Below are 16,678 nucleotides of genomic sequence, written 5' to 3' on the forward strand. Positions count from 1 at the left end.
TTTGAAAGTAGCACAAATTGCTCCTTCCTGCATATGCTAATTTTTTCACACTCACATAGGTTGTATAAGTTTTATGAATCCTGGCTTGACCTATTCAAGAGGCTGAAAGCCTGTCACCACCTCTAGAAACAAGATTCACACCAATCCAATTCAAATCATTTTTTCCAAAGGAATGTGTTCTAGCCGGTCGAAAATGCATCTCACAAAAATAGGCATTTAAAAATATACTTTGCAATTTCAGAACACTAACATGACTGTGAAGTGTACACAAGTAAAATGGGACCGTTTCAAAGTACCTAATCCCTCAAAAACTTCTGAGAGGAAGCATGTAATATATCTACCTAATTTTATGGAAAAGATACAGGGAGGATTTTTGTTATCACCTCAAATGGGACTTGAACCCACAATCCCTGGCTTGGGAGGTCAGTGCCTTATCCATTAGGCCACTGAGGTACACATGCATTTCTCTTTTCTAGAGGCATTATTTAAATCTATTCTATGGTCAGACACCGGTGTGTGCACACAGGGTATTTCTCACTTCTCTCTATAAGTAAACTTCCCATTTTCATCCTCTTCCATCCCCGACTTTAACGCTCTCTTCTATGCTATAATGGAGACTTTGCAATTTTAGCAAGTGGAGAGAAATTGGAGAACCACTTTCGACTCCACACTTCTTCTTCACTTACTTCTTTTCTCAATATACTGGGCTTAGAAAATGGTATCAAGCCATCCTTATCATCAGCAGGACACGGAAAGAGGCACCAAGTCTCCTAACCAAGTTCAACCACACTCTACAACTTAACCATTGCACTACAAATTAGGCAACGGGGGCATCAGCAAAGGCAGCCAATGTGCCGATCCTTTATACATTTTGTGTAGTACTTTTTTTACTCTGAGGCAAAATCAGCACTTTTACTGCCCAAATCATACAGATTTTACACATGTAGCACTCTATGCACACATAGGCACACACCTTGCAGTTCTTCTACACACACTTAAGCTAAAAACCCATTCTGTCACGTCAAAATTCTGCAAACCTATTACTTATTCAGTGCGTCGGCATAGAAGCACTTTTTAATGCCACTAAAATGCACAAGTAGTTAGACTGAAGATGCAACCTGAATGAGTTTACAGTATGTACTCCACTTTATTAATGATTAGAAATGAGAAAGTGAGGACTACAAGAGTATTGGAAAATACTTTTTCCACTCTGAATGTAAAGCAGATTGTGTGACCATTGGCCAAAATCGACCACGAAGGGACTCAAACCCTCAATCTTCTGATCCGAAGTCAGACGCCTTATCCATTTGGCCACGCGGTCATCCGTTCACCTGAGATGATTTTTATCATGTAGGTGGTATGCATGGATGGAGAACATATTATTGAAAGGTATTCAGGTTTACATCCCATAGTGTTCTTTCAGCTCTTTTCGCTGGAAGCACTTTTTTGGAATCTATATATTGAGAATTTTATGAGTACGATATGCTTTTGTTTTCCTTTTTGCATACAAACCTCTTTCCTCATGAGTTTAAAGCTCATTTGTATGCTCTACATAGCTCTGGACGTTTCCAGACGTGGAGTGAAACTGTTTTGAAAGAAGGACAAATTGCTCCTTCCTGCATATGCTAATTTTTCACACTCACATAGGTTGTATAAGTTTTATGAATCCTTGCTTGACCTATTCAAGTAGCTGAAAGCCTGTCACCACCTCTAGAAACAAGATTCACACCAATCCAATTCAAATCATTTTTTCCAAAGGAATATGTTCTGGCCGGTCGAAAATGCATCTCACAAAAATAGGCATTTAAAAATATACTTTGCAGTTTCAGAACACTAACATGACTGTGAAGTGTACACAAGTAAAATGGGACCGTTTCAAAGTACCTAATCCCTCATAAACTTCTGAGAGGAATCATGTAAGAAATCTACCTAATTTTCTGGAAAAGAAAGAGGGAGGAATCTTTTTATCACCTCAGATGGGACTCAAACCCACAATCCCTAGCTTAGGAGACAAGTGCCTTATCCATTAGGCCACTGAGGCACACATGAATAGCTTTTTTCTAGAGGCATTATTTAAATGTATTCTATGGTCAGATTCCGGTGTGTGCACACAGGGCATTTCTCACTTCTCTCTATAAGTAAACTTCCCATTTTCATCCTCTTCCATCCCCGACTTTAACGCTCTCTTCTATGCTATAATGGAGACTTTGCAATTTTAGCAAGTGGAGAGAAATTGGAGAACCACTTTCGACTCCACACTTCTTCTTCACTTACTTCTTTTCTCAATATACTGGGCTTAGAAAATGGTATCAAGCCATCCTTATCATCAGTAGGACACGGAAAGAGGCACTAAGTCTCCTAACCAAGTTCAACCACACTCTGCAACTTAACCATTGCACTACAAATTAGGCAACGGGGGCATCAGCAAAGGCAGCCAATGTGCCGATCCTTTATACATTTTGTGTAGTACTTTTCTTACTCGGAGGCAAAATCAGCACTTTAACTGCCCAAATCATACAGATTTTACACATGTACCACTCTATGCACACATAGGCACACACCTTGCAGTTCTTCTACACACACTTAAGCTAAAAACCCATTCTGTCATGTCAAAATTCTGCAAACCTATTACATATTCAGTGCGTCGGCATGGAAGCACTTTTTAATGCCACTAAAATGCACAAGTAGTTAGACTGAAGATGCAACCTGAATGAGTTTACAGTATGTACTCCACTTTATTAATGATTAGTAATGAGAAAGTGAGGACTACAAGAGTATTGGAAAATACTTTTTCCACTCTGAATGTAAAGCAGATTGTGTGACCATTGGCCAAAATCGACCACGAATCGACTCGAACCCTCAATCTTCTGATCCGAAGTCAGACGCCTTATCCATTAGGCCACGCGGTCATCCATTCACCTGAGATGATTTTTATCATGTAGGTGGTATGCATGGATGGAGAACATATTATTGAAAGGTATTCAGGTTTACATCCTATAGTGTTCTTTCAGCTCTTTTCGCTGGAAGCACTTTTTTGGAATCTATATATTGAGAATTTTATGAGTACGATATGCTTTTGTTTTCCTTTTTGCATACAAACCTCTTTCCTCATGAGTTTAAAGCTCATTTGTATGCTCTACATAGCTCTGGACGTTTCCAGACGTGGAGTGAAACTGTTTTGAAAGTAGTACAAATTGCTCCTTCCTGCATATGCTAATTTTTCACACTCACATAGGTTGTATAAGTTTTATGAATCCTGGCTTGATCTATTCAAGTAGCTGAAAGCCTGTCACCACCTCTAGAAACAAGATTCACACCAATCCAATTCAAATAATTTTTTCCAAAGGAATATGTTCAGGCCGGTCGAAAATGCATCTCACAAAAATAGGCATTTAAAAATCTACTTTGCAGTTTCAGAACACTAACATGACTGTGAAGTGTACACAAGTAAAATGGGACCGTTTCAAAGTACCTAATCCCTCATAAACTTCTGAGATGAAGCATGTAATAAATCTACCTAATTTTCTGGAAAAGAAAGAGGGAGTAATTTTGTTATCACCTCAGATGGGACTCGAACCCGCAATCCCTAGCATAAGAGACAAGTACCTTATCCATTAGGCCACTGAGGCACACATGAAAGCACACATGAATAGCTTTTTTCTAGAGGCATTATTTAAATGTATTCTATGGTCAGATACCGGTGTGTGCACACAGGGCATTTCTCACTTCTCTCTATAAGTAAACTTCCCATTTTCATCCTCTCCCATCCCCGACTTTAACGCTCTCTTCTATGCTATAATGGAGACTTTGCAATTTTAGCAAGTGGAGAGAAATTGGAGAACCTCTTTCGACTCCACACTTCTTCTTCACTTACTTCTTTTCTCAATATACTGGGCTTAGAAAATGGTATCAAGCCATCTTTATCATCAGCAGGACACGGAAAGAGGCACCAAGTCTCCTAACCAAGTTCAACCCCACTCTACAACTTAACCATTGCACTACAAATTAGGCAACGGGGGCATCAGCAAAGGCAGCCAATGTGCCGATCCTTTATACATTTTGTGAAGTACTTTTCTTACTCGGAGGCAAAATCAGCACTTTAACTGCCCAAATCATACAGATTTTACACATGTATCACTCTATGCACACATAGGCACACACCTTGCAGTTCTTCTACTTACACTTAAGCTAAAAACCCATTCTGTCACGTCAAAATTCTGCAAACCTATTACATAATCAGTGCGTCGGCATAGAAGCACTTTTTAATGCCACTAAAATGCACAAGTAGTTAGCCTGAAGATGCAACCTGAATGAGTTTACAGTATGTACTCCACTTTATTAATGATTAGTAATGAGAAAGTGAGGACTACAAGAGAATGGGAAAAGACTTTTTCCACTCTGAATGTAAAGCAGATTGTGTGACCATTGGCCAAAAACGACCACGAAGGGACTCGAACCCTCAATTTTCTGATCCGAAGTCAGACGCCTTATCTATTAGGCCACACGGTCATCCGTTCACCTGTGGAAATATGGATTTTTCTGATCAGTTATGTCCCCTATCTTGGACCCCAACGGTTTCATGTATGAATCACAAGTACATGTATGTTCCCTCCAGTTCCAGTTATGAAGACGCAAATACATGTGCGTCCACCGTCAACATGTCCTCTGTCAGATCCGCCATGAATAGGCCGGATATTCCATTCCTAAGTATGAAAGGCCACCGGCTTTATATGGTTCACTTATGCCATTTTTCAGTCCAGGCAAGTAGGCCCTGATTCTGTCATCAAACTCCTCTTGCCTTCTGCCTCTGAAAACTCCAGTCAGAGCCTGCATCTGTGACCATGAACTTTGTCTCATTCTCTGCGCGGCTCACGAAGCCTGACATCAGCCTATTCTCTGCCAAGAACTGTATTTCACCTTCGAATTATCTGCTTCACTCCTTAGCCGATGCATTCCTGTCTAGTAGTTTAAGTAAACATCCTTCCAGCTACCGAGCAAAAGGCTCGGCTTCTCTGTCTTTATGCGAGTAATTCATAGCCCTGTTACCATGGAATATTCCTACCCCCTCGCATTCAGTGTAGACACTTAGACGCTTGTACACGCACGCACAGTCAGTATAGAATAGATTCTGTCCGAGAGTCCTTCTTTTGTGGATAACATAGTTCTTTAAACATAGGATGTTAGATATGATTTGGGATTAGGTTGACTTGACCCCCCAGACTTTTCGTCTCCACATGTAGAGCTAAATGTCAAGTCCCCTTCACCCCCGAGTTGCACGTCAATCACACGTCATGCTGCTGCGCGCGCATCTATGCCAAGTATTATCTTATAGATCCACCTATATATGACATCATAACCAATTATGTTCCTTTTTACTCCTTATTACACCCATTTTCGGTTACGCATATGAATCGTCATTTTCCTTATCAATTGTTACGCCTACTGCATTCGCTTCATTGTAATGTATGTTCTATAAAAGTCATTTCTTGTCAATAAAGTATGTACTTCACTTCCTGAACCCCCGTGGTGATGGAACTTGGAGCAACCGATTATAATCGATCATTGGAATAAAGCCCATTCCGAACCTCTAATACCACGGATTCTGCCTCTTATTTTACTGAGCTATTTTATTATGTTTCTGTATCAAATTAAGTCCCGGTAATGAATTTTATTTACCACATGAATGGCGCCCGAACAGGGACACTTTCTCATCTCACGCGCCGGCGGTGAGTTGCAGGCCCGGTCTCCTGCCACAGCTGGACGGACAATAACGCGTACCAGCAGGATTTCCTGTATCTCCCTCCGGTCAAGCGGGGGGGACTGAGGCTGCGATCAACACCCAGACGAGGCGGTGAGAAGTGCGAAGTATCCCGACCAGAGCCTAGCTGAGAGAGCAAGATCCGAGGTATACAGAGGCCCACCAGTTCGAAGTCGAGTCCAGTTTCCGACGAGTCGAGTCGAGTCCAGTCCGGTTCAAGTTCAGTCGCCGAGGCCTTCCGTTTCCGAAGCTACCCGGTGAGTACCATTACTGGGGAGGCATTTCTGACGTGTACATAGGTTGTGCCGGTCAAGACGGGTTTGGGTACACAAATCCGGTCTGCACTGTTTTAGCAGTGTATATGTACTGTTTAGCAGTATATCAAGTATTCCGAAGTATCTAGTTATTGTCAAGAATTATGCTTGGTGATTAGTTATGCAGACGATCATCATTGTTGGTTATTTTAAAGGTTAAAAGAAATGTTTAATGTTTAATGTTTAATGTGTTAAACGTCCTGCATATTGTGGTATGAATGGTTGTTCATTATTGTGCTTTTGTACTAAGTGTGTTCAAGATTAAGTATCGGATCAGTTGTCAATATGCCGCTCTTTTCGAAGTTAAGACAGATCACTACTAGAAAAGGGGTACTCGAAGAAGCCGTCCCTATTCCTCCTAGGGACACTCCAGGGCACTTCATGTATCACAAACATGGCTTAGACGCTATATTATTCCTTGATTTATGGGTAGACTACACCAAGGAATTACCAGAAAGTCAGAGGTGGCCCGCAGCGGGGACCTGGGATGCAGAGTGCATCATGAAAGTCGAGGAAGAGTTATGGAAAAGGAAAGTCAGACAGTCACAGAAAGACGCCGTTGAGTTATGGCGTAAAGAATCTCATAGACGCACAGAAAAAGCACTCCGACAGGAAGAAAAGAATAAAGAGAGTTCAAATAAAGTTCGAGAAAATCTATTAATTGAGGAAGGTATCCGAGTGAAATCAGAACAAGTAGACAGACAAAGAAATGCCCTTATGAATGGTATGTATCCCCTTCTAGCCGAAGGATTACCTAAGGCTACTCCAGAGATACCGAAAGACTTGCCACCCCCATTATTCCCAATAAAGGTACATCCTAAGGGGCATCCTAGAACCGCAGAAGATGTTTTTCTTTCCTCATATTTAGATGACGCAGCTCCCGAATATGCTAATTCCGCCCCACATAGACCGCATACCAGGGAGGTCCAACGCCAAGATCCAGTACCCGTATCCCTACAGCAACAGATCGTGTCACAAGTTCCGGCAAGCGCATCTGTTTCTGCATCTGTTCCTACAGCTACTTCTATAGCTGTGTCCACACCTATAGTTGCTGTGTCACGTTCAACGAACCCTTTCACACCCGACACCCCAGATGGGGCTACGGGAGGTGCTACCAATATTTTTTCTACGCCACCCAGAATAAATAAACTTACCTTCCAAGAGTCAGCACATTCACGTACCCCCAAACTCATAAATGCCCGTACGCTTAAGGAACTTCTTATAGATTGTAGATATGACCCTGTGCCCGGCAAAGAGGACGAAATGACCCTGGCATCATTGCGTATCAGACGAGCCGCAGTATATTTAGGGAAGTTACCAGGAATGACTGCGCATCTAGATAAAATATATCATTTTGTCCAAACAGGGCGAGATCCAGAATGTATTAACAGAGCTATGGAATACCAGAAAGTGGAGATACAGGGGGAACTGTTACGTTTCCTCATAAATTGTGTGATCAGAAATCAAGACCGACCGGGGGTAGACCCGGAAGCAATGCAAATTCTTACCAGATGGAGCCAGAATATATCAGAAGGTAGACATGATAAACAAAATTGTATAATAGCCATGTGCCGAAAGCTCCGTAAAGAAATAGAACGCCTACACGAAGAAAGATTAGAGGTAGACGCGTTCGAACAAAGCGAGGAGGAAGGGTCAGGACTGCCCGCAGGACAGTCAGACACCATAGCCTATGTAGGTAGAGGAAGATCTTGTAATAGTAATAGATGTCTTATTGACCCGATACGTCCGCTATGTCCGGATAATAACAGGAATTTCCAAATACCTATAATTAACATCAGGTCTAACGAGCATTCGTTCCAAGCCGCCGACAAACTACTCCGAGAACGAAGGGGTTATCATTTCCTCGATTCTATGGATGAACAAGATTTAGCTAGGGCAGCTGTCCATTGGGTGGACAGTCCCGGAAAATATAGTGATGATACAGTAGCACGCACATTTTTGAATCTCACCCCAGATGAACAGAGGTTAGCTGGGATTTATATGATTCAACAACTCATTATACTATATCAGAGTCAGCATTCGGACCCTGGTCCCTTACCTGACATATTGACTGAATTGCTTGTGAATAGATGGAGAGGTTCAGGTACTAAATTAATTAAAGAAATTCTAGAATCAAGAAAGCAGTATATTCTTTTTGTATGTTCAGAACGTGTCTCATTGCCCGTCAAGGAAAGAACCACGTATTACATGGATAGACAGAATCCCTTACGAGAAGTGCACCCAATAAAAGGCGAGGACAACGAGTTTAAGCGCGTATTTGTATATACGCCCATATCGAAAATAGAATTGTTAGAAATGAAGAAAGTGGTACCCAGTCATGACAAAGATCCAGCGGGTTTTCACCGAGAAATTAAAGACATGTTACTCATGGGAGAGTATACCTATCCCGACATTATGACAATATTAAAGGTATTGATGCCTGCTGGCATTTATGAGAAACTCAGGGAAAAAGAGTGGGAGGTAGGAGACCAAAAGATAGAATGGTCAGTATTAGAAGCGGAAGAAAAGGCCCGAACTGCAGGAGCAGGACTTGGGGATAAAACTAAAGCACTACCAGGTTTATTAGTACAGGTACTGCCACGTTTATTAACTACGAAAAAGGAAGATTGGGGTACAATTTCAGCCTGTAAGCAGAAGCAAGATGAAGACACTAGTGATTACTATGCCCGATTTGAAAAATGTTTTGGTATAAATAGTGGCATAAAAGCAAGTAGCGAGTCATACCCGCATCTGTTTGTAACAAAATTAGTAGAAAATGCCCTGCCCCAAGTAAAGAATAGAGTATTAAAATTCGAGAGTACCTGGCAAGGTAACACTCCATCACAAATGTTACAAATGTTACAGTACCATCACAATAGAATTAGAGAGGAACAAGAACATGAACACAGACGCATGAAAGACACGAAAATGAAAATGCTAGTTTCACAGACAGTTCCAGCTGAAGGACATAAAAAGGGTATGACACATTCCAGTGATTCAACAGGACCTGTAAAAGGGACATGTAATTATTGTAAAAAACCAGGTCATTACGTACACGATTGTCCAGTTTTGAAACATAATATCACCATAGGTAAAACACAAGAAAGACCACGGCCACCTAGACAGGATCAGAATGAACAAGGAGCTCCGCAGCATGCACAGTCCATGCCAGCTTCACAACAGTCTATACAGTTTTTGCCAGCTGCACCAGCGCTGCCTGTTGCTGCCACACAAACCACGACACGACAACTGTACCAGACCGCACAGTACGACTATCCTGATTATCAACGATACGCATGAACCAGCCTAGAGAGGGAAGTTGACTTACCCCTTATCGAGATCCCTGTAGATCAAGAAGGACCTTATGTACATAGTGAATTATTATGCCAAGATAGAAAATTTTTACTCGATACAGGGGCAAGTCGAACAACCATAAAACGTAGTGAAGTTCCAGGGGCACCCCTCTCAGGCTCACAGAATATTTCCCTTGGTTTTTCAGGAAAACCTATTGTTAATGAAGTGTCACAGCCTCTTCCACTTACGATAGGACCTCTGACCCGAACTACAGATTTATTGCTTACTAAATCATGTCCAGAAAACTTGTTAGGAATAAAAACACTGAAAGCTCTAGGAGCCATAATATGTTGTTCTCCGGAAGGAGTAAGATTATTTTTACGTGATTTTAAAGGTCACTATGTATCTAGAGACATGGATCCCCGACTGCAGACTTTACCCACACACCTATGGGCACAAGGCCCTACTGATGTTGGATGCATGAATATTACACCATATCGAGTCACATTAAAGGCAGGAGTGGTACTACCACGAATGCGACAATACAAGTTACCACCAGATGCTGTAGTGGCTTTACTACAAATCATTGACGAGCTCATTGTCCAAGGAGTAGTTGTGGAAACAGACTCCAATGTATGTAATTCACCGATAATTCCGATTCTTAAACGAACAGATCCTAAGGCCCCGCCAGTATATAGATTGGTTATTGATCTGCGCGAATTAAACAAATGCATTGTGCCACAATTTCCTGTGGTCCCAGATATCTCGTCATTATTGACAGCTATTGATTCCGAAGCAACATTCTTTACTGTAATTGATCTCAAGAATGCCTTTTTCAGCGTCCCAATAGATCCGGAAAGCCAATATTTGTTCGGATTTAGTTTAAATGGGCGTAGCTTTAAATTTTCACGCGCACCTCAAGGATTTACAGAAAGCCCCAGCATCTATAGCCAAGCACTGAAACGAGAACTCGACAGTATCCACATGCCAGTTAACACTGCTCTGCTTCAATACGTCGATGATCTGCTGATCACCGCGAGAAGCGAACCGGAATGTGAAAAAGCATCACTGACAGTTTTACAATTTCTAGCCGAAAAGGGGCACAAGGTGTCCCCTTCTAAGCTGCAATTCTGTGTCCAGCGAGTTATTTATCTTGGACACTCGCTGTCCAAGGAGGGAAGGCAGCTTACACCCGACCGCATTCAGTTAATAGCTAACATGCCAATACCCAAGACACAAAAGGAGGTGCGGGCTTTCATAGGCCTCACGTCATATTGCAGGCAGTGGATCCCTCAGTACGCATTTCTAGCAAAACCACTCATTCAGTTGACAACACAGGAGGCAGCCACATCGACTGTTCTCCCTTGGACTCAGGAACATACACAAGCTTTTGAAAGCTTAAAGAAAGCTTTATGCCAAGCACCTGTTTTAGCAACACCATGTTACAGTAAACAGTTTACACTCTTTGTTACAGAACGCGAAGGTACTGCCTTGTCAGTACTCACACAGGAACAAGCAGGAGCACACAAACCATGTGCTTATTTTTCTAGTACATTAGATCCCATAGCTCAGGCTTTGCCTGCATGTCTAAAATCAGTAGCAGCGACAGCCTTAGCAATAAGACAGAGCGACGCCATAGTGTTAGGACATCCATTGACAGTTCAAGTACCACACGCAGTAGAGGTTCTTGTAAATAGAACGCAAACACAACACTTGACTGTAGCGCGACTTACAGGGTACGAACTTACATTGTTTCAGCCACATATAGAAATCAGACGCTGTAACACATTGAATCCTGCCACACTTTTGCCAGTAACCGGAACAGACCCACTAGCCCATGACTGTATTGAAGTTATTACTATAACGACGAAACCCAGACAAGACTTAACCGATGTTCCATTGTCAGATCCAGACCTAACATTGTATGTAGATGGTTCATGTATGAGAACAAATACAGGAGAGTTAGTGGCTGCTTACGCAGTCACAACAGATACTGAAGTCATTGAAACTAATCGTATAAATACTTTGTCAGCTCAAGCCGCAGAGCTTATCGCTCTGACACAAGCCTGTATTCAAGCCACAAATAAAAAAGTCAACATATACACTGATTCACGTTATGCATTCGGAGTTGTACATGACTTCGGCGTGCTGTGGCGAGAGAGAGGTTATTTAACTTCCCACGGTGCCCACATTCAGCACGGACCCCTCATTCATGCCTTATTAGATGCAATACATCTACCCACTGCAATATCAATTATGAAATGTAAGGCTCATACGAAGGTTACTGATATCATTTCTCAAGGCAATGATCTAGCCGACAGAACAGCTAAACAGACTGCTCAAACTCAAACCTCCGACATGACAAAAACAATAGTCCCGATGCCGACACATTGTATGACAGTTAAAGATCCTACTCTTGACGTAATTGACATACAGACACATGCTACACCAGACGAAATAAAGAAATGGACTGAATTAGGAGGGATCCAAACGGACCAAGGATGGATGATGAAGGAAAAGTCTGTGTGGTTCCTTCCTGATTCAATGGTCCAAGTTATAGTTAACACTATACATAGTCCAGCACATCTAGGAGAAAAAGCTATGCTAGATAGCATTCAACACATTTGGTTCAATAAACATTTACGAGCAGCAGCCAAACAAAAGGTCCGTACCTGTATGATCTGTTGCCAGTTCAACCCAGGAAAAAGCGTTCCTGTAGAACAGGGTGGATTTCATCCTCCTAATCACCCTTTTGAAGTACTCCAGATGGATTATATCCAGATGGAACGATGTCGAGGATTCAAATATGTTCTCGTAGTTGTCTGCGCTCTGTCCCGTTGGACGGAGGCATACCCGGTTTCAGATTACACTGCCCCGACTACTGCCAAACAGTTGGTTCGAGAATTCTTCCCACGATACGGTTTACCACGTGTTGTTCACTCAGATAACGGCCAGCCGTTCTCATCCGAATTAATGAAACATGTTTCACTTCTGTTAGGTTATCAGTGGAAATTCCACTGTGTCCGACACCCCGAGGCAGCAGGTCTCGTAGAAAGACATAATCAGATACTGAAAATCAGATTGTCCAAAATATGCAGAGAGAAAGGTGTCGACTGGGTAGTAGCGTTACCAGTTGCACTCTTTTACATGAGAATGGTAGCACACTCTCGAACAGGGCTATCCCCGTATGAGGTGATCTTCGGCAGACCACCAAATATGTGGGGGACGCCCATACCACGCAAAATAACTGATATTGACTGTAATATGCTGACAGATTACTTGGCTTCCTTGATGTCTGCACTACAATCTTGTCGTTCACAGGTAGCTGCAGCCTTTCCCGACAACACGGAGGTGAAACCCCATGACGTAGTTCCGGGGGACCTTGTGCTTGTGAGAAATTTCGACCGAAAGACTCAGCTGGAGCCCAGGTGGAAGACACCCCAGTTGGTCCTGCTGACCACAAGGACAGCCGTGAACATCGAAGGCAGAAAAGGATGGATTCATTCAAGTCATATCAAGAAATTCCATGGACTTCCTGCCGATGTAAATAGCCCACCTCGTGTGCCTTCACCAATTGACTCAAAACTACCTTTGGCTGAGGCCGACAGTAAGGAACTCTATAAACTAAAACTAAGGCCTAGACCGTCGGACGATTTGATTGTTTAAGTCCTCTCCAAGGTGAAGCGGTTGAATCTGTCTCCGACATGTATCCCCTAGACCTGAATCATGGAAAACCACAAAAAATGTTGAAACGACAGGCGTATTGTAAATCACTGCGTAGCCATTGCATAGTGACATTATTAATCTTGTTTTTCTTAAGTCTTTTAATAATTACTGCAAGTATATTGTTGCACATATATTACCCTATTGCCAGAAATGTTTACAATATTACTGCTGAACATTCTTTTAGTGACCTACCCCCACATGAATTGTCTTATAGACTTGCGCTGCGCAATAACACTTTCATTAGTATGTTACATCATTCCCATCAGACTAGTAATGCAACTAATTGTTGGGTGTGTGGCCGGCTCCCTCCCTATCAGAATTATGAAGGAGTCCTGCCTTTCTTTCCACATCCGTTTACACATAATGGCTCCTGTGGAGCATGGTTTAGTTTAATCAATTCCATAGACTCAGACACAGCCGTTTACCAAGACCATTCGGTATGGGGAAATCTGAACCTAGTTTTATTCAAAGTCTGTTACCCTGACAAGGAGGGTCGCCCCAAAGGAACAGGAACGGATCTAGAAAATGAAGTATATGGATTAGGTAACTTTACACCTAATCTCATGATTCTAAATGTCGAATCCGAAGTTGAACTAGTTTTACCCACCATGTCAGTATTCCCAGCGAAGGGTGAATTGTGTGTAAGAAAAGTTGGTTCCATACATATGGGCCATAGTAAATGCACTACTATAGTAGAATTCAGTGATCAAGGCAAATCTTCATTTAGAGCTTATCGCCACTCCTACTTTATATGTGGTCAGACTGCATATATGCGTCTACCTCCAGATTGGGATGGTACCTGCTACATTGCATTCCTTTTGCCACCTGTTTTCCTAGCTCCTCCTGATTATTACAGAAACATTCATTTAGTACACAATAGAGAGCGGAGAGATCTCCCAATTGTCGATTATACTGAGACGGCATGGGACAAGTATGTAGATTTCAATAAAGGCATTTTTCCCTATATAGGTACTGTTACTAATAGTAAGCTGATACGTAGATTAACTAGAACCCTTGAAGCAGTAGTGAATGAAACTATTGCCGCCCTAGGCAACTTGACAGAGGAGCAATCTGCGATGAGGATCGTGGTTCTTCAAAATCGTCTTGTCCTTGACGTCATCCTGGCCGATAGGGGCGGAGCCTGTAGGGTCATCGGATCAAGCTGCTGCGTATTCATACCAGAAAATTCGCCATCTGTATATAAAGCTATAACTCGCCTTCATAAGATTGTAAGCCAGATACACCAGAACCCAGGCACTTGGACTTGGTTTTGGAGTGTGATATCAGCCTGGGGATGGAGAGTTCTATCCTTCCTAGGTATTGGCCTTCTCATACTATTCAGTTGCTGTCTATGTCTACAATGTGGACCAGCGATCTGTGGTCTGTGTGCCACATCGTGTATTCCACCACCAAGATTTCATTCGTCACGGAAGAAGAAAGAAGAACAAATGATGTTATATGAACAGATCAATGGATTGATGAAGATTGATATCTCTTAACGGGCAAGTAGGGGACAAGGAGGGAATGTGGAAATATGGATTTTTCTGATCAGTTATGTCCCCTATCTTGGACCCCAACGGTTTCATGTATGAATCACAAGTACATGTATGTTCCCTCCAGTTCCAGTTATGAAGACGCAAATACATGTGCGTCCACCGTCAACATGTCCTCTGTCAGATCCGCCATGAATAGGCCGGATATTCCATTCCTAAGTATGAAAGGCCACCGGCTTTATATGGTTCACTTATGCCATTTTTCAGTCCAGGCAAGTAGGCCCTGATTCTGTCATCAAACTCCTCTTGCCTTCTGCCTCTGAAAACTCCAGTCAGAGCCTGCATCTGTGACCATGAACTTTGTCTCATTCTCTGCGCGGCTCACGAAGCCTGACATCAGCCTATTCTCTGCCAAGAACTGTATTTCACCTTCGAATTATCTGCTTCACTCCTTAGCCGATGCATTCCTGTCTAGTAGTTTAAGTAAACATCCTTCCAGCTACCGAGCAAAAGGCTCGGCTTCTCTGTCTTTATGCGAGTAATTCATAGCCCTGTTACCATGGAATATTCCTACCCCCTCGCATTCAGTGTAGACACTTAGACGCTTGTACACGCACGCACAGTCAGTATAGAATAGATTCTGTCCGAGAGTCCTTCTTTTGTGGATAACATAGTTCTTTAAACATAGGATGTTAGATATGATTTGGGATTAGGTTGACTTGACCCCCCAGACTTTTCGTCTCCACATGTAGAGCTAAATGTCAAGTCCCCTTCACCCCCGAGTTGCACGTCAATCACACGTCATGCTGCTGCGCGCGCATCTATGCCAAGTATTATCTTATAGATCCAAATATATATGACATCATAACCAATTATGTTCCTTTTTACTCCTTATTACACCCATTTTCGGTTACGCATATGAATCGTCATTTTCCTTATCAATTGTTACGCCTACTGCATTCGCTTCATTGTAATGTATGTTCTATAAAAGTCATTTCTTGTCAATAAAGTATGTACTTCACTTCCTGAACCCCCGTGGTGATGGAACTTGGAGCAACCGATTATAATCGATCATTGGAATAAAGCCCATTCCGAACCTCTAATACCACGGATTCTGCCTCTTATTTTACTGAGCTATTTTATTATGTTTCTGTATCAAATTAAGTCCCGGTAATAAATTTTATTTACCACACACCTGAAAAGATTTTTATCATGTAGGTGGTATGCATGGATGGAGAACATATTATTGAAAGGTATTCAGGTTTACATCCCATAGTGTTCTTTCAGCTCTTTTCGCTGGAAGCACTTTTTTGGAATCTATATATTGAGAATTGTATGAGTACGATATGCTTTTGTTTTCCTTTTTGCATACAAACCTCTTTCCTCATGAGTTTAAAGCTCATTTGTATGCTCTACATAGCTCTGGACGTTTCCAGAAGTGGAGTGAAACTGTTTTGAAAGTAGTACAAATTGCTCCTTCCTGCATATGCTAATTGTTCACACTCACATAGGTTGTATAAGTTTTATGAATCCTGGCTTCACCTATTCAAGTAGCTGAAAGCCTGTCACCACCTCTAGAAACAAGATTCACACGAATCCAATTCAAATCATTTTTTCCAAAGGAATATGTTCTGGCCGGTCGAAAATGCATCTCACAAAAACAGGCATTTAAAAATATACTTTGCAGTTTCAGAACACTAACATGACTGTGAAGTGTAGACAAGTAAAATGGGACCGTTTCAAAGTACCTAATCCTTCATAAACTTCTGAGAGGAAGCATGTAATAAATCTACCTAATTTTCTGGAAAAGAAAGAGGGAGAATTTTTGTTATCACCTCAGATGGGACTCGACCCCACAATCCCTGGCTTGGGAGGCCAGTGCCTTATCCATTAGGCCACTGAGGCACACATGCATAGCTCTTTTCTAGAGGCATTATTTAAATGTATTCTATGGTCAGACACCGGTGTGTGCACACAGGACATTTCTCACTTCTCTCTATAAGTAAACTTCCCATTTTCATCCTCTTCCATCCCCGACTTTAACGCTCTCTTCTATGCTATAATGGAGACTTTGCAATTCAGCAAGTGGAGAG

The sequence above is a fragment of the Triturus cristatus genome, chromosome 4_1 (assembly GCF_964204655.1).
Source record: "Triturus cristatus chromosome 4_1, aTriCri1.1, whole genome shotgun sequence".
Classification (NCBI taxonomy): Eukaryota; Metazoa; Chordata; class Amphibia; order Caudata; family Salamandridae; genus Triturus; species Triturus cristatus.